The sequence below is a fragment of the Hevea brasiliensis genome, chromosome 1 (assembly GCF_030052815.1).
Source record: "Hevea brasiliensis isolate MT/VB/25A 57/8 chromosome 1, ASM3005281v1, whole genome shotgun sequence".
NCBI classification, from domain to species: domain Eukaryota; kingdom Viridiplantae; phylum Streptophyta; class Magnoliopsida; order Malpighiales; family Euphorbiaceae; genus Hevea; species Hevea brasiliensis.
Genome location: NC_079493.1, coordinates 109,767,922 through 109,787,168, shown reverse-complemented (window position 1 = coordinate 109,787,168; position 19,247 = coordinate 109,767,922). Strand labels below are relative to the sequence as shown.

Here is a 19,247-nt window from a genome sequence, read left to right as displayed (position 1 = left end):
TATTTAATTTAAAAATATATTATTTTCGATCATTTAATTTAACTATGCTCCCAAATTTGAGGATATGCTTGGATTTTGAAGATAGTGCAATGAAAAAACTGCCAAAAAACATATGATATTTATATGTAATATTTTTTATTTCAGTTTATTATAATTTTTAATGAAGAAAATAAAAACAAATTAAAAGTAAAAAAAAAAAGTTTAATAAAGGCATTCATTCTGAAAAATCAAGAACTATATTTTGTCCTTGGTTCCTTTTATCTATATTCTAAGAGGTCTAAAGTTTTTTCTATGCTTAATGGTAGCCCTAGTCTCGATTCGGACCGTCTTTGAACCAAATCTAAATCCATCTATGGGGAGCCTGAGATTTTCTCTTTCATGAACCATAATAAAAATTAGTCTGAAATCGATTGATTTAAACTTCAACGGTCCAATTAATTTTTTTTTTATTTTTTTTGAAAATTTTTCTAATTATATAGATGATTTTGTACATCTTTAATCCTAAATCCTAAACTTCAAATTTTAATTAAAAAATGGTAAGAATAAATAAATGTATTGAGAAAAAATAATAGATAAAGGTAAAGTTGAAAAAATATAATTAATATTTTTTAAAATTTTTTTAAAATTGTAAATAAAGTAGGATAAAAAAACTTTTCTATACCATCTATTATTATGGGAAAGAGAAAGTAACTTAATTAAATGATTCAATTGATAAAAATAATTTAAATATTTTCTCACATTATTAATTTTTTAATTATTTTTATTAATTTTAACAATTATTTATAAAATATGGTTCACATGCATAGAACATTGTGTTCATAATCTTATGTGAAATAATCATTATCTTTTATTTAAGTGTTAAAATCCCATTAGTCAAACATGAGAAGTAGTTTTCTAATTAAATGTCTATACATCATAATGTGTCCTTCAGATGGATTAATTTTTAAAATAATGTAATTCAAACAACTATTTATAAATATAGTGTGATTCTAAATCTATTTATCTAAATAATATTTGTTTAAGAAAATATTATTTAAAAAAATATTTTTAAATTATGTCATATCATGTCAAATTATTTAAGAAAATATCATTTCAAATAGTATTTTTTGAAGCGGTGTTATATTACATTAGGTAATACATAAATTGCTTAAGAAAATACTATTTGAAATGACGTTTTTTGAAATTATGTCACTTTATAATAAATAATGCATAAATTAAAAAAAAACACAATTTGAAATGACATTTTTTAAAGAATTTATTCCAGTTTACTTAGAACTTTAGGAAAATATGAAATTCAAAAAATTTATTCTCTACCCATTGTATTATCTACTTTACAATCCAATTTAATTTTTTTATAAACTTATTATAGGCAATGATCTCCTTGGCTATTAACAAAAATGGCAGTAATACAAGTAAAAATAATAATTTTTATTTTATTAATAATAATAATTGATTTTTTTAATTATTCAAGAAAAAATTTTAATTAAATCTTATTTTATTATATTTATTAATTTAATAATTATTTATCGTATTAAATAAACATGAAAATATTTTCCTTTCATTTTTTAAGAAATAGAAAATATTTTCAAGTTTATTTAATATAATAAATAATTATTAAATTAATAAATATAACACAATAAATTCTAATATTTTTCTTGAATAATTAAAAAAATCAATTTATATTAATAATAAAATAAAAATTATTATTTTTATTTATATTACTAATATTTTTATTAATAGCAAGAAAGATCATTGCCTATAGTAAATTTATAAATAAAATTAAATTGGATTGTAGAATAGATAATACAATCGGTAGAAAATAAATTATCTAAACTTCACGCATTCTCAAAGTTCTAAATAAATTTAGATAAATACTTTAGAAAATATCATTTCAAATGGTTTTTTTGATTAATTTCTGTATCATTTAATTTGATGTGACACTGATTCAAAAAATATTATTTCAAATAACGTTTTCTTAAGTAATTTCTGCATTCTTCGAGATGATTTGATACTGCTTTAGAAAACATTATTTAAAATGATAATTTTTTGAGTATTCTGACGTGATTTGATATCACTTAAAAATATTTTTTCAAATAGCATTTTCTTAAATAAATATTATTTTGATAAATAGTTTCAGAATCACACTACATTTATAAATAATTTTTAAATTACATTATTTTAGAAATTAATCCCCTTTAGATTTTCTAAATAATAGTGACCACTTGATTAAAGAGGGTGATGTGTGTTATAATTATCTATTTTTAAATAGAAAAGAAATAATGGATGTTAATGATTCTTAAAAAACATGTCCTCTCCTCTGCTTTTTAAAAAATGTGTTTATACCATCAATTAGCATACATAACATAAGAAGTAAGAAGAGTTGGGAGTGATAAATTCAGTTTTTCTTATGAAAAATTATTATTTAATTTATATATTTTAATAAAATTAATTATTTAGTTTTGTATTTGAAAATATATTATTTAGTTATTGTATTTATCTTTATTTTACTATTTGGATCTTTCGTCAAATTTTCTGTTATTTAATGCTTATCAAAACTATTATTTAGTATTTCTATTTTAGTAAAACTAATTAATTTGTTCATTTATTTTGAAATAATACTATTATTTAATCTATTTATTTTAGTGAAATTACTTAATTAGTTCTATATTTTAAAAAATATATTCATGGATGAAAATAAAAAATTTTGCTGCATGAAAACTAAATATGAATTTACATTTTTTTTTTAAATTATTCAAGCATTTTTCATTCAATTATATGGGCATCAGTTTGTGTTTTCTCTATCGGAAAACGAATTTTCTAAATTATCGTCTTGATTACGGAGATCTAGAGAAATTAATTAACCTTTTTGCTCATATGGCTTATACCAATTTCTATCAAAAGATGAAAAATAAAGAAATTGAGAGGGTGAAGGGTGTAGTGCAAAGGGAAAGAAATATGGGGAGAGATAAACAAAGGAGAAAGGGTCTGGATAATTTGGGTATTAAAAAATAATAGGAGAGACTAAAAGCTAACATTACCAAATTACATAGACTAACTAATGTATTTTTTAAAATATATGTATCAACTAATTAATTTCACTAAAATAGATAGACTAAATAGTAGTTTGACTGGTATTAAAATCCTCCTTTGATCGAAAGAAAATTCGACGGAGAGACTAAATAATTTAATAAAAGTAAATATAGAGACTAAATAATATATTTTTAAAATACAAGAATCAAATAGTTAATTTCATTATAATACAGAGAGTATATAGAATTTTTTCCTTTTCTTAATCCATAAAAGAATTCTTATTCTTTATCACTCAAGAATCCGTTGATCAAAGCATGCCTCTTTTCGATAATTTTTTAATTGTGAAATCTAAAAATCATGAAAATCGTTTATATTTTCGATTTACCTTTAAGCAAATTCTTACATTATTGTTAAATTGATAAAAATATCATTTTATTAAATAAAATAAAATATTATTTAATTAATTTATCATACTCTTTCTTTATATGTATGCTTTTTTTTTATAAATATGCATCATTTTATAAGTTATAATTAAATTTCTTTCTGTTATATTATTTACACTTATTTTATGTTTATATAATTGTTATATTTTTTTTTATGTCAAGCATCAAATTGAAAATAAAATGGCAAAAAAAGTGAATTAGAAGTATAATTAAGTAGAAAGAATAATTTTAAAAAATAAAACAACATTATTAGATATAGTATTCAATTATTATATTTTTTTTACCAATATAAAATTTGCTAAAAATTAATGAAAATATTAAAAATTATTGAATAAGTTAATAAAATTAAAAGAATCGACTAAATTAGAAAAATTAAAATTATTTTTTATTAATGAATAAATTCAAATGTTTTAATTAAATTTATTATTAAAATTAAAAATACTATAAAAATTTTGTGATGGAATTGATAAACTTAAAAATTTTAATTAAAATTAAAAATAACTTATAAAGATTTAAATTTTTTCTCCCACTTCCTTTTCGGTCTTAGAGCTCTCGCAATTTATAGTTTTGACTCGTGAATGACAATTATTCTGGAATTCAATCCGATTCACTCCACACCTGATTAATTTTCTTTGATTCTGTTCTGATTAGATATTGCGTAAGGTGAGAACAAAGAGAAGGTATCCTGCCCTGAATCTCTGTAACTCTCCCATATAATAATATATTATTATTTAGTGTTAAAAATAATTTATTTCTATGTATTTTATATTTAAATATTATAATTTTAAAAAATATAGTGTATTATAAAAATTATATTTAAGACATATTTCTAATTTAAAATTTATAAAGTTATGCTAAATTATCACATAATTTCTTAAAGTGTTTCAGAATCCAATTAAGCCATTCAATTTTTTTTAAAAAAATTAAATAAGTCTTTCAAATTTTAAAAATATATAAAATAAATCCTTTTACTATTTTTTGGATAAAAAAGTCCTTTAAATTAAAAAAATTAAATAAGTCTTTCAAATTTTAAAAACATATCAAATAAATCATTTTACTATTTTTTGGATAAAAAAGTCCTTTAACTTTTAAAAATAGATAAAAAAAGGTTGAACTATAATTTATCTCTAATATAAATCTAGCAAAGGCTATACATGAAAACATTTTAGTGCTTAAGGTTCTTATCAACAATCATGTGTATCTGATTTATAATATCCTGATAGAAATCAACTGTATTTAGAGCAGATTAATAAGTTGTTATTTACGTAATGATTCAATAAACTCATCTACATGAGTTTCTTAAACTCATAGAAAAGTTTCTTGAATCATTCGCAATGAATAATTTATTAATATGCTATAGAATATAGCAGATACTTATCAGAATGTTGCAAATTAGATATGCTGAATTGTTGATGAGGACCTCGTGGACTAAAAAATCTTCGTGCATGACATTGGTTGGATTTATATTAGAGTCAAATTATAGTTCAGTCTTTTTTATCTATTTTTGGAAGTTAAAGGGTTTATTTATCCCAAAAATAGTAAAAGGATTTATTTGATCTATTTTTGAAATTTGAAAAGTTTATTTGATTTTTTTTAAAACTTTAAGGGCTTGTTTGAATCTCAAAGTACTTTAAGGACTTGTATAACTATTGGCCCATACTTTAAAAAGTTCAAAATAGGCCTTTTACCATTTGTTTTTAATAAATAAATTTATCTCATATAATAATAAATTAAAGTAATTTAAAAAAAAAAAAAAGCCTCCATGGACATCCGCCCGCCCCAAAACCAAATTACTATGATCCCTGACCCATTGCCATTCCTTTGTCTCTAACCTTCGTCAAGGCTTCCTGCCGTCGCCTTCAAAGCCAATCATTTCCTCCCTTTTACTCTCACTTCTCCTCAGTCTTCACTAGTGCAAGCTCCTCTAGGTGTGTGCAATTTTCAGGTTAAATCGAAAAATCAAACCAAACCAAATGATTTTATGGTCTAAATGGTTTGGTTTTATTTTTTATTTTTTCATGATTTTGATTTTCGATTCGGTTTGGTTCGATTAATTATCCGAAACTAACCAACAAAACTGAACCGACTGATATTATTTAAACCTTTAATCCTTGCCGTTTTATACCTTAAATAATACCCTCTCATTTTCTTATGTGTTCTCAATTCTTCCTCTTAGCTTCATCTTTTTCTCCACTTGGCCTTTTGTTTTTTCTGCTCATCTTCTTTTCTTTCTTATTCTTTTTTTTTTTTTCTATTTTGTTACCTTCATGTTCTCACTCAGATCTGTTGGTGAAGATGGCTTGTACTCTCGTCTTGCTGTTCACCTTCAAATCCCCTTTACATCTTCCCCACATAGGCGAAGCTTGATGGTTCGTGGCGATGCGATTAGTAAGTCATCTTCCTTGCTCACAAGTCTCAATCATCCCACAAGTCTCCTCGTCATCATTTCATTCCTGCCAGGCTACCATGCATTGAATTGTTAGGCCAATTCTCATCTTTACTTTAACGCTGACAGAAAATAGATGAGCCAATGTGTTATGCCTCTTGAAATCTGAAAATTTCTAATGTTATTTGGGTATGTAATTTGATTTGAGTATTATGTAAATTTTAGCTTTTGCATTTTAGGATTTATGTTATTATTGATTTCTATTGAAGATGTGAAGATTTTAGCTTTAGATTGTGTTGATTCTTTATGAGGAATTTGTTGAAATCTATTTGTTGTTAGGAAATCTGTTAATTTCTTATTGGGTGGCTTGTGAATTAAATTTGGGGATACTCTTAGGCTGCAGGAGAGGGAAGTGTAGAATCTCAGAAACAAATTTGCACGTTGAAATTTTTTATTTGAATATTGAATGGAGGATTGATTTTTGGATCAGAACTAGTGAATAGAATACAATAAGAGAAACAGAACCGATAAATTAAAACCAAATCGATATTTATCGATTTGGTTTGGTTTAGATTTTTTATAAATTTTGGTTTTCGATTTTTCTGGTTAGGTTTGATTTGGTATTGCACACCCTTGCGCTCCTCACTGTCAACACCACTGCACCACCATCGAAATTTATGCCACAACAAGAATAAGCCCATCGAATCTCAACCACAACAAGAAAAGCCCGATAAATTGAGCAGTAGTGATATTTCACCGAGTAATTAGGGGATAAATTTAGATAATTGTCCATGAACTTATCTAATTGTAATATTATAATTTCTCAACTTAAAAATGTGATATAAAACCCCGTCAACTTTCAAATTTTGCATAGTAAAATCCCTCTAACCTCTAATCACCAGTTTTTCAGTTGGACGCTGACCTGGACAGTTCCAAACTTAGTCAGTATTTCTCTTTCTCTCTTAAGCCATGTGTAAATTGAATCATTTTTTCTCTCTATAGACAGAATAATTTTTCATACATAAAGAGAATAATTTTACACTTTATATAAGAGAGTAGAGAGAAATGTTGACTAAGTGCCACGCGGGAGCTATTCACATCAGTTTTTAACTAAAAAATCAGTAATTGAAAGTTTGAGGGATTTTATTGTACAAAATTTGAAAGTTTATGTGGTTTTATGTTATATTTTAAAGTTAAAGGACTGTAATGTTATAACTATATAAGTTCAGGGATAGTTGTTGAAATTTATCTAGTAATTAGGAGAAAAAAAAGAATATTACTATTTAATTTTGTATTTTAAAGAAAATAATTATTTAGTCTATGTATTTTGAAAAATATCTTATTTAGTCCCTTCATTAAATTTTATATTAATTAATACATTTCAAACTATTATTTAGTCCTTATATTTTATTGAATTTAATTAATTGATTTATATTTTTTGAAAAATATTACTATTTGACTTTTTTATTTTATTAAAATTAATGAATTAGTTCATGTATTTTAAAAATACAATATTTTGCAAAAATATTTTTCTAAATAAAAATTAAAATTTTGCTATGTGGAGACTAAACATGAATTTGTATTTTTTTATTAACCTTTTCATATATAAAGCTTATACCAACTTTGATCAAAAGATAGAAAATAGATAGAGAAGGAGAAGAATGTAAGTGCAAAGGGGATGACACTTGGGAAGAGAAAAATGAGAGAGAGATAGTCAAGACAGTTTGAGTATAAAAAATATAAAAGGAAGGACTAAAAAGTTAACAAAATCAAATTAAATGAACTAACTAATGTGTTTTTCAAAATATAAAAATCAACTAATTAGTTTCACTAAAATAAAGGGACTAAATAGTAGTTTGATTAATATTAAATCCTTTGATGATCATAAATTTTAATGAGGCTATTAAATAGTTTAACTGAAGTAAAATATAAGAACTAAATAGTATATTTTTTAACAGACATGAGCTAAATAATTAATTTTATTAAAATATAGGGATTAAATAGTAAATACTTCAAAAAATTCTAAGTTTTTTGTTTGGATTCACAGGAGGGGAAGACTCAAAGCAAACAACTAACTTCTCAATCTAATCACCCTAGGCATAGAAATGCCTTGAACATCAGCACTAATCAGTCCACCAATTTCCTCAGGAGCATCTGTAGGATCTGTAAACCCCTCTTAGCAAACACAGCCAAATTGGCTAGCTTATCTGCAACTCGAGTTACTTCCCTAAAGCAATGATGAATTGTCACATGCCAAGGTTTTTGAATCAGCATCTTGCATTGCATAAGCAAGCCCAACAAACGCAAATTGTAGCCACTCTTACCTAGAACCAGATCTACTAAAGCTTTAGAAGCCATCTCAACCTCAAATATTCCTATAGCCATTTAACCAAGCTAACTCTAGCCCTTGAACCAAAGCACGAAGCTCTGCTTACATGGATGTACACATTCTAAGCCTCATCATGAACCCACCCTTCCAATTACTCAAACAATCTTATAACACTCCACCTCCTCCGCCTCTCCTTGGATTCCTCTTACACGAACCATTTGTATTTAGCTTTATCCACCCTTCTATAGGAGGCTGCCAAGCAATAGCTAAAATAGAATAAGGCTCCCTTCCTAGCGACCCATTCGATTTGAAACTAATCCAAGCCTTTTCATTATAGTCCACTTAACTTTGTAACACAATCAACTCAAATTCCACATCTACCCTTTCTCCTCGAAAAGCATAAGCATTCCTTCATTTCCACAACGATCATAAAGTAATCCCAAAATCTTGAACCATAGCTCTAGTCATAACATCTCCACCTGAAAGGAATATTCTCAAATTTACAAATCATATGTCTCTTAACCCACACCTCTTTGACCACTGGACAATCTCGAAAAACATGAGCAATAGTTTCCTGTTCCACACCACACACTTGACAATTGGGATTCAAAGAGAATCTTTTGCAACATCTCTCCACATTCATCATCAGCTTAGATTGCACAAGCAATGAAAGAAAAAATCTAACATGCTATGGAACTTGTAACCTCCAAATATTTAACCACATAGGATTGACAACAGTACTAGCCCTATCACAAGCAATATAAAAAGCTGATTTCACACTGAACAAACCAGAAGGGGATGCTTTCCATGCTAGTTTATCCTTCACATTACTATCTGAAACCAAATTGATAGCTTTAAGTTGCAAACATACTTTCTCATCCAACCACTGTTTTAACAAAATCCCATCTCCACTCAGCACCAGTCCACAACTTCGCAACAGTGCAGTTTCCCCACTCTTCAGGTGCTTGACAGCAAGCTAAACTATGCAAAGGACGATCCCCAATCCACACATCATCCTATAACTTAGTAAGCATCTCATTACGTACTAATATATAAATTCCCTTGCCAAGAATGACACTACCCTTAACAATCCCACGCCAAATGACAGAGGCATTAGATTTAATTACTAAAGCATCCAACCCATCTTTACTCCTAAAGTACTTCTTTCCAATAATATTAGCCCAAAGACTTGATCCCTATGTTAACAGCCTCCATCCCAACTTAGCTAAGAACGCATCATTCATTTCCCTACAACAACGAATCCTTAAGCCCCCTTTTCTTATTGGCAAAGTGAGTTAACCCCAATTCACCAAATGAATGCGTTTTCTTCCCCTCTGATCTCCCCAAACAAAATCTCTAATTTTTTTATCCAAAGCATTACAAACTGACCTGGGAAGATACATATATTACATAATATGATTGGGAATCATACTCAAAACTGATTTAGCCAGAGTAACTCTCCCCGCCATAGATAAAAGAGGCACCTTCCACCCTGCTAATGGGCTATCCACTTTGCTTAATAAACTATCAAAAATACTTTTTTTCTAATCTTCCTTGCACCATTGGAATACCCAAATACTTCCCCAACTCGTCAGTTTGCTCCATACAAGCCATTTCATGAATTTCTCTTCTAAAAATCACTATCAACATTAGTAGAAAAAGTAATTTTAGACTTCCCAAAGTTCACCTCCTGACCTAAAACCAACCCAAACTCTCTTAAACAATCTGTAATTACCTTTATTTGTTCCACAGAATCCTTTGCAAGAAGAACCAAGTCATTAGCAAAGAAGATATGCAATAATGCATGCCCATGTCTAGTCACCCAAATCAGCCTCCATTTCTTCAACCCTACTAAACTACAAATAAAATGTGTCAAACTCTCAATACATAAAACAAACAAGTATGGCAACATCAAATCTCCTTGTCGCACTCCACGAGAAGGATTAAACTGCTCAGACAACTCCCCATTCCATATAACTTTCATTACAGTTGCCCAAAGACTGCTCATAATAACTTGTACCCAAGATATTGGCACCCTAACCTGAACTAGTGTTTTTTCTATAAAGGACCAACGAAGGCAATCATAAGCTTTCTCAAGGTTTATTTTAAGAACCATCCAACCCACTTTCCCTTTTCTACGCCTCATGGAATGAAGAACCTTTTGAACAATCACCATATTGTCATGCAGATATCGCTTAGGAACAAAACTACTTTGGGCAGGGCCTATAATATAAGGCAAAATTTCTTTCATATGATTCACAATAACCTTCATTATAACCTTATATGATACATTATGCAGACTGATAGGACGAAATTGCCCAACATTCTCTGGGGCCTTTGTCTTGGGAATGAGGGTTATAACCATATTACAACACTCATCTGAAATCCTACCCCCTTTCAGTATTGACACAACCATTTTAATAACTAACGAACCCACAACTCCCCAACATTTTTGGTAAAAACAAGCTTGATAGCCATATGGCCCTAGTGCTTTATAAGGATCCATAACAAAGACCGCTTCCTTAATTTCCTACTCAATGAAAGGCTTAGTTAGAAAATCCACTTGCTCAAAAGTAAGTCTTGGGAACAAAAATGAAGGAATCGCCCTAGCTATATCCGTCTATAACTTTTTATAAAAATTAACCACCATTTGCAAGACTAGGTTAGAATCCCAGCACCACTCGCCCGTACTATCTTTCAAACCCAAAATGTTCTTCTTAGCCCCCTTTTGAAGAGCAACAGCATGGAAGTATGCCATATTTCTTTCCCCCTCCGTGATCCACTTTTCCCTGGACTTCTAAAACCACAACATTTCTTCTTGATCAAGCACTAACTCTAACTACCCACAAAGCTTCTTTTCCAACTTCAACAACCCACCATTGTTTCCCTCATGTAATTTCTCTTGGACACCCCGAATACGAGCCAACAACCTATGCTTCCTATGATGCAAATTTCCGAAAACCTACTTATTCCACTGATCTAACTTTAGTCCAAGATAGCTTAAAGTCTCTGAAAGCTCCAAATTCGACTTCTACTAATGTTGCAAAAAATTCCCAAATTGCTTACGAGAGAGCCACAAAGCTTGAAATCTAAAAGATAACACTCTACCCAACCCCCTATTAGTATGTGTACAAATTAACAATGGACAGTGATTCGATATGACTCTTTCTAAATGACATACAGTGGCATTAGGAAACATATCCTGCCATTTTGAATTACACAAGGCCCTATCTAATTGAGTCGCATGATAATTTCCCCTATCCTTGCCTCTTCATAGGTAAATTTGGGACCAGAGAAACCCAAATCAATTAACCCCATCTGATTAATCCATTGGTGAGACCTTTGATATCTCGCTACAACATAAACATTACTACTAGTAGTTTCCTTTGTGGACACAAAAGAATTAAAATCCCCTGCAAGCATCCAAGGAAAATCTATTCCTAAACACAAGCGATAAAGATCATCGAAAAGAGGACCACTCAAATTAGCTTTCAGACTTCCATAAATAGCTGTGAACATCTAGTTTTACCCTCCACTATTCTTAACCATACACTGAATAAATTGAGAATGCATATGCATAATGGATAACTTAACAGTTTTGGCATTCCACAACACCCATATTCCTCCACTAAAACTAACAAATTCAACACGAATCCAATTGCTAAAACCCAAAGAACCAATAATCACATTAGCTCTAGCCCCATTAACCTTTGTCTCAACCAAAACCACAACAAGCAGCTTATACTGATGATAAAAATTTTTGAGAATACACTGACTTCTCTTTCTAGTGATTCCCTAGCAATTCCACATAAAAAACACTATAAACTAAAAATAAAAGAAAAGGGATTAGATCCAATTATTAGGCAACACAACAGGCAAAAGGCCAAAGCACCAACTTCAACCATCAAACCCTCCATCCTCCAATCCATCAATTGGAGCTGTCTAACCCATTAGCATATTCAAGCTCTCCCTACAATTCAAAAACACCATAACATCTAACAAATCTGGCGGATCTTCCTGATTCTGACCTCTATCCAATTGTGCAATTGGGTCACCATTCAAAACTAAATAATCTCGTCCCTGATCTCCTCATCGCACTGCATCCTCAACAACCCTCCTTTCAACAAATCCATTATCCAACCCTCCTAAAACAACAGTATGCTCCCCCTTCTCTACTGCGTTAGAGGAAGAGCCTTTACTAACATATTTGTTTGAACCAACATCTCCAACAATAACATCCAGCACCATTTCCTCTCCATCATCCATATAGGACTCTTTGTTGGATTTGGACAGAGTCATTTTTTTCTTCAAATTACCTAACCCCATATTATCATATATACTTCTAGAGTCCATCTGGCCCTTTCCCTTTGTATTTGCATTCTTCAACCTAGGCTTAGCAGGCATAATATTCACATCAATGTCATTGAATGCCATCTGCTTACTTGATTCCCTATCAGCTTGTTATTTCCTAAGGTCATCAGGCCCATCACCCATAACTTCCTATACTATTTGATCGTACAATGCAGAGAATCTGGACCCCACAGTAACTGTTTTGCTACCACTGTTGGCATTTTCGACTCCTTTTCCATTTCCAGCGAAATAACCAACTCGAGCACCAGTAGACTGCTTGCCCTTCCCTCCCTTCTTTTTCGCTAACATCCAAGGGCCAAATCTATCCATAACCTTCGTCGGAAAAAACCTCACCCACTTCCATTAAATTTCTAACACCCACATTCATAACCTATTGGTCACCTCTATCCTTCTTTGAGTTACCATTCCCTTCTGTCTCAAATGTACCAGTATGAACCCTTCCCCCTCCTCTTCACATTCCATATTCATCCCATTCATACAATTCTCACTCCTATGTCCATAAAATCCACAAGAAAAGCAAACTAAATGCATATCTTCATATTCGATGAGCCTTACCCATTTTCTCAAGCAAAACTTGAACAATAGCGGCTTGGATAAATCCACTTCGACACACATCCTTGCAAACTTACCCCTAGAAGCTTGAAGAGTATTCTCATATACTCTTATAGGATTACCAATTTTTTGCCCCAGTCGGAGTAACAATCTCCTTGCACAATACTTGATTGGCAAATTCGGAAAACGTACCCATACCAACACTTTATTAATCACATCTCTCTCTAGGTCAAAGTTTGGTTGCCGTTGACGAACAATTAAATAACGATCCGCTACCATCCAAGGTCCTCCAAACATCACCCAATCAAACTCTATATCATTCGTGAATCGCACTAAATAATACCCATTCACCAAACTATCAGATCAACTAGTGATTTCAACATCCAAATCTGATCAACCTAGGACCTTAACAATCAAAATGTGTTTTTATGGCTCCCTCAAACGTCTCTTCTCCTCCACAGACACCTTGATAGTAGGACAATATGGGTTATCCTCCTTTTTATCCTCATCACTCGATTCATCCTCCGAAACATTATCCTCATTTAAAAACCCATCCTCCATATCCTTCTGCCCCACATTATTTCCCAGAAAAGCCTCCTTAAATGATGTTTTTCTCCTCACTTCAATAACCGCATCCTCAGCCATACTAGACACCTCATCTGCTTGCCCATCACCTAATTTCATCTTTTCACTACTGTGATGCAGTTGATCCTGCTCCTCACTCGAGGAGAGAACTCAGGAGCTAGAGAGAATTTCTCACCCATATTCTTTGTACAAGTAATTAGAATCAAACTTTTAGTGTAACACAAATGTTACTCAACTTTAAATTGTATAATTTTTAATACAAAAAATTCTAAGTTCATTTTCTTAAAATTAGGATTACAAGTTGTCTTTTGATTTGATTTTTAGTCAAAAAAGAATTAGAATTACGTGTTGGGTTTTAATTAGAATTGCATGTAATGTTCTGATTTGGTTTATAGAACATTTTCTTGAAATTTTGATTTTATTAAATATAATAAGGTAATTTATAAATTAATTTTGAAGCATGCCAAAAATTATTGGTTATTTTTTCTTTAAATTTGTAATACTTTGATTCCATTAATTTATTAATTTTTTATAATTTAAAATAATTTAACTTTTAAAATTTTATTTTATTAACAAAATAATTCTTATATCTAAATTTTATATTTCAGTAATTATTTATTTTATATTTAAATAATTATTATATATTTTATATAAATATTAAATATTTTTATAATTATAATTATAATTATAATTATAATTATAATTATTTAAATATAAAAATACTAAAAATAATTAAATAATAATATATTTTTTTAAATAATAAAAAAATTATATGTTATCATAGTATAACATATCATAATATAACATAACATTAGCCAGTGGTAACTAGATTGAAACTGAATCGTAAGTCAAAAAGTTAGTTGTGGCTAGTTTGATCAAGCTGCTGAAATAGATTAGTCGACTAGAGAATGATATGGATCAACTGACAGAATGGCTCAGTGGGCTTATTTAGTTGAGGGCATTCTTCTTGAAACGGCAATACAAGTCCTCCTCATCTTCTGCGAAGGCCTCATCTCTATCTTTTACAAAGTCCAAGCAGGCAAAAAAACTCAACACATAGGACCAGCAGATGCTTCAAACACCACCAAGTCTCAACCATGAAATAATTCAAGTTTTAAATCCTATTGGAATTTGGAAGCCAAGTATATAGAGATCATAAGAAAGAGTTACCTTGCCCTTCTATTATCGTAGCTAATTTGCAAGACCCAATCGGCAAAAATTACCAACACTTGCATGAAGCTGGCCTTGCGATCATTTTACGGAGCTCATGATGGTTCACTATTGGATAGGATTGAAATATACCCTTTATTAGTAATAGAAAAAAAAAAAATCAAATGGAGGTAAAATAAGTTAAAAATCAAGTTTTCAATTAAATAAGTTCTGTACTTTTTAATTAAAGTCAAATATATTTTCACTGAATAAAATATTATTTTTTAAAAAATAAAATTTATCTTTTTTTAATAATAAAATATTAAAAATAATTTAACATTAAACAATTAAATAATTTTTGATATTTAACAATTAAGAAAATATATTTTATTAAGTGAAAATTATTTATTTAACTAAAAAATCGCGTTAAAACTTGATTTTATATTTATTTAACCTGCAATTAAACTTATCTGATTTTTTTCTATTAATCTAATAATAGCACAGTTATACACTATCAACCACAGTGGACCCAAAACAAGCATTTTGCTTACAAGTCCAACCACATATTCTGCATGATGGCAAAATTTAGAAAAGAAATCTCCATCACAAGAGGAGAAAGGCTGTGGATGAGACGAGAACTCATTTAAGTCGGTGGGACTGAGCCAATTAGAAGATGCTCAAACATGTTCACAGCAACCCGGGTAGCTTGTAATATTGTTGGAGGTGTCTATTGAATTTTGTATATATGTATATATATCAGTTTGATCCCAAGTTGTGAAAGCTATTTCATTTGATGTTGAAATTGCCATTCCAAACAAGTCACAATAACTTTATTGAATATAAACGCAAGGACCAGCAGGCAGTGCGTGCGTTCAACCGGTAATTGGACCAAACGCGAGCAGTGGCGTCATTTCTTAACACAGGCTATATTGCTTAAGATACACAGGCTGCAGTTCTCCCCATCTAAACAACTTTGCAAAAGGGATGAAAATCTAACCCAAAGAAAATTGGAACAAGAGGTTAATCTACTCTACTAGTCACAAGACATCCAAATATACCTGCAGCCACAAATTACAAGTATGAGAGGGGTCCGCATTATTCTCAGATAGTGAAGACTCTTCAACAAAGCACACGGGCAAGCATGAACTTTGTTGCCTTTCATTTTCATTCTTGAACTACTATACGGTGTCAATTTTCAACTGAAGGCGAAATGATATGCTAGAGATTAATTCTCCAGGCAATAAAGTCATACCAAAGAAACAATATGACCCCGCCTTTGATTTAAACCAAACTATGAATGGTGAAAGGATGATCCAGAAACAAGGCAAGTAAGCAGAAGAAAGCAGCTCATGTTCACCTTCATACAAATTCAACAAAATTTGGTAGTTGAATTGAGATTCAAATAATTGTACCAATTCAAAGTCATTTTTGGCCAATCACATCTCTAAAAAGAGCCTCTTCTCAAATATACTTTATAATGAGGAATACTCATGACTATGATCCAATATTGGAAGAGGAGTAAATTTAGGAATTACATTCATTGTAGAATTATTCTACATCACTAAACATTTCCTCCATCTCTCCACAACTCCACATTACACTGAAAGCCCACTTTTATTCAGAAGCCTTACTAGTATTCACTCCAGAGTGGCATTTATGGGTCTAGGCAATGCCTTCCTTCCTTGTAACAATGCAAGACCTCTATGCAAAAGTTCATAAAAAGAATAGGCCTATTGGCAAAAAAAAAATCCAAACCTTTACATTAGCAGCTCATTTTATCCAAAACTTGAAAATTTGAAAAATTTAATCATAACTTTCAAAATTGAATAAATTTTATCCAAATCCCATAAGCTGATTTGGAGATTTTGACTTTTGCCACTTCACATTTTTAAATATATTTAATACACCTCTCTCTCTCTCTCTCTCTCTCTGTGTGATTTGGAGATTTTAACTTTTGCCACTTATATAGCTAGGTGGAAATGCCACATCATATTTTTAAAAATGCCATATCACATTTTAAAATATATTTAATACACCTCATCTCTCTCTCTCTCCCCCTGATTTGGAGATCACCTCATCTCTCTCTCTCTCTCTCTCTCTCTCTCTCTCTCGTTCATCCCAAGGAACATACACTGGGTGTGGCTTTTCAATCCTACTCTCAGACCGAGGATACCCAATTCAAATTATTAGAGATGAAAATGTCATGAATATAATTTTATCAAATTCTTTAGAGAGGGCCATACCTGTCTTGGTTGGAGGTCTGCCAGTTCTACAGCGCCTAGGATAAGGCAAATCCTTACTACCTCCAATGAAGGTCTAGCAAGATCTTCATCCTTGTCAGGATTGCACAAATCATTATAAGGAGTATAATGATAAATCCTATCATGAAGCTTTCTCTTGCCTTTCCCATAGCCGTGAATGCTAAGCAAGTCTTCATGCCATAGATCGTTAATGCCAGGAGGTGTTTGTGATGGTAGGTAAGCCTGTTCAATAGCATATGCATCACTTAAACAGAACAATTTAGATAAAGGAAAGAAAAATAAGTAACCATTGAACAGTGTTCTCACTTGATTTCTGAAGATAATTCTGCTTTCAGATTATCTTTTTGGGAATGAATCCAGGCATTTGCAGAGAAGAAAAAGGGACCTCCACCCAGACAATGAATTACAATCTCCACCAAGTAGAACTTCTTGCCATGAAGATTGGTAATAAGAACAGCTCCAGGATTGCCAAAGTCGCAAGGAACTGTGAAGTCAGCTGCATGCTCAACAATATGAACATGGTTTGATGGCTTTGGCAACCAGCCTCTAACAGAAGACTGCACGTTCTTTCCTGAGTTGGTCTCAACAAGATAGAACAGAACAGAAAAAGAATGAATTTCAAGCAGAAGCAGCAGCCTTAATTCGAGAGAGAGAGAGAGAGATGCTAACAGTATCAATCTCCTCCCTGATAAGTTGAATCAAGATCCCTTGGCCTATCCCATTAACAAAATACTCCCACCGATCTTCAATCTTCTCATTGAGCGGGATCCTTAAGATTTTCAACCAAGACATCATACCTGCAAATGCAAATATGGTGTAGAGAAATGCTGTAAAAATTAGTTTACTCTACCTCACTTAGATGTATTTATAAATTCTCTTACAGAGAAAGAAGGAACAAGTTTCATGCCAATAATCCAGGTGGGAAATATTCTCATCTTGAAATGAGAAATCAGGTCAACTATAAGAAATATTATGTGGAAGGTTTGCGTCTAGTGAGGTGAGAGAGAGAGAGAGAGAGAGATGAACTAGAATAAATATATTTAAAAATGTGAATTTTGAGTTGTCCAATTTTGAAAGTTATGATTAAATTATCCAAATTTTAAAGTTTTCGATAAAATGAGCAACCAATGTAGAGGTTTGGATTTTTTTTGCTAATAGGCCAAAAGAATAATACTCCGTTTTTCAAGTTTACTTATGTTCTTTTTCTTTTGAGAAAAAAAAAAAGGCTTTCTATTCATCCGGAAGTCCCACATACCCACAAACAAATGAGTTGAGGACCCCGAAAAATAACCACTTAACAAAAGCAGAAACATAGAGGTCATCTGCAGAATGTGCACCTGCAAACAGTGCATATTCACATAGAACCAACTCTAGACCTACAAATGCGGATAAAAGAAAACCTGAAAGCTCTCCAGTTCTTTAATCGTCCATCAGCCAAGCTATAGCCCCCAATCCAATTAGCAAACAATTATCGCCGACAGAAGATGCGAGGATTATGTTTTTAAATTCTGTTCACTAGCTAAACAAACTGTCCTGAATCCTATTCAGCAACTTGTTATCAATCATAGACATGGACCATCTCTAAAGTCATCTAAGATCATATCAGTCATAATCAAATCAATGTCTTTGAACCAATCAACATGAATAAATGATGTATATTTTATCTAATCTGACACCTGAAAAATGTGAACAAGTGTAACATCCATGAAAAGTCCACGAATGAGGCAGTTTAATCATCCACATAACAAACAGTGAATTCTAACATAGCATCTGAACCACAAGCACATCACACGCATGCAACAGTAAAAATTTTCCTTTTCAAGTACACGAGCATCCTTCTTAAGTCAAATATAATATCCAGTTCTCAAAAAAATATTCCTATCTTAGCACAAAAAGAAAATTGGTTATTATGGATGAAGTTGCTCCTTTCTAAATATTCAAAATTTTTGTTTTAGGCTTGTCAATTACAGATTTACAGTGATCACAATAAGGTGGCAGTCAGCAGAACCACGCCTGGTGTAAATAGCTACCTTAGCATCTGCATTCCATTGCCAGTATCAGCTAATTAAATTGATTCATAATGTACGATGAAGCCTGACAGTTAAATCACCCAAAGTTTACTTATACTTCAGCTTTGCATA

The 19,247-nt window shown here is 30.9% G+C and overlaps 1 protein-coding gene across 3 annotated transcripts in view; it reads right to left on the bottom strand.

The window, feature by feature from the left end:
• Window positions 1-16,207: 16,207 nt before the first annotated feature.
• Window positions 16,208-19,247, bottom strand: part of LOC110646075 (B-box zinc finger protein 19) — a 38,253-nt gene continuing 35,213 nt past the window's right edge. The window contains exons 6-9 of one of the 3 annotated variants that reach the window (XR_009148838.1): window positions 18,507-18,658; window positions 17,413-17,903; window positions 17,089-17,328; window positions 16,208-16,575 (exon numbers count right to left, since the gene is read on the bottom strand). The gene's annotated coding sequence lies outside the window, so the exon portion shown is untranslated. Of the gene's footprint in view, window positions 16,576-17,088; window positions 17,329-17,412; window positions 17,904-18,506; window positions 18,659-18,733; window positions 19,201-19,247 lie in introns of those variants that run through there. The other 2 variants (XR_009148837.1, XM_058146987.1) reach the window with 2 other exon arrangements.